Source organism: Odontomachus brunneus, unplaced genomic scaffold (assembly GCF_010583005.1).
Source record: "Odontomachus brunneus isolate Ranch 3 - 2012 unplaced genomic scaffold, Obru_v1 Obru_scaffold_307, whole genome shotgun sequence".
Lineage (NCBI taxonomy): Eukaryota > Metazoa > Arthropoda > Insecta > Hymenoptera > Formicidae > Odontomachus > Odontomachus brunneus.
The window spans coordinates 195419-196625 of record NW_022639757.1 but is presented as its reverse complement, the minus strand read 5'-3'; positions in this window follow the sequence as shown (position 1 = coordinate 196625).

Genomic DNA, 1207 nt, shown 5'->3' with positions numbered 1-1207 from the left:
ATATAACCTTCTTTACAACACGGATGTTCTCCTTTCAGAATTATGCTTTCTTGGATAACTTCATCAAAATTTATGCTCTCTGCAAATTTGGTTTCTTTAATTTGTACGACAGGCAACGCTTTATGTCGTGGCGGACAACCGAAATTACATCGTGATATTTCCCTGAAACTTGGGATTTCCTTAAATAATATTTCGGCCAAATAACCGACGTTAGTTTCACAATTGACATATTTGACGCTACCAATACTACATGCCGGAAAAATATCGAAAAGAATTCGCGCACGTAATTTATAAACATAATGGTTAATTCCATTTTTTATTACATGGACAATTAATAGAAACAAGGATTTTGTTTCATCAGTTTCTTTCATATGCTGCTAAATACGAATCATGTCCTGCTGCAAATAATAGTTGAAAAATACTGTCAAACGTGCATATATTTGCAACCGTACAGTTATCGTTTCAGATAATTATTATCTTTAGAGTTAGCTCATTGCGATTCCTTAGAATCGAAATTTTTGCAACTTTCTTGCACGTAAAAGCATCCAGTATTTTGAGGATTTTTTCCGAGATATAAAGCATTCTTTTCCGATTGTATTTGTCCACATCAATTTTCAACTTCGCGGCTTGCCTAAATTCCCTTTATATTTCGTGTATTTTCTGTGCACATAATACATACGTGTGATTGGCCATAATCCTCTTCGGCATCAGTATGGTAGTGAGGCACTGCGTGCACATATTTTTGATATAATACACAAACATGCGCGCCTGACGGTTTATCATTATTTTTGCATGCAGGACATGAATTGTCTAAACGTACACTTCGCAGTAATACGAGGTTCTTTTATTGCTGTCGAAGATGTCAGTGTATCCTGCATATCAGTAAATGATATCGTTACATCATTCGTCGCATTTTGTGCGTCGGCAATTTTAATTACGCCGCGCAAGTAGTTCACATATTTTTGAACGAAGGAATCAACGCACATTAATGGACAGTTTTATAATAACAATTTTAATTTTCTGAATTCACTTTCGACTGAGATACTAGAAGCTGGTACGCGACTATAGCCGAATTCATTTCGATAGATATTCGTCCAGAGCGGTAACGTCCTAATATCAATTAGTAAGCGTTTGACAATTTCTTCAAAATAATGTGGATTAACTCTATCACCCGTATGTGATTCGATAGAGGACATTGTTTCATTCA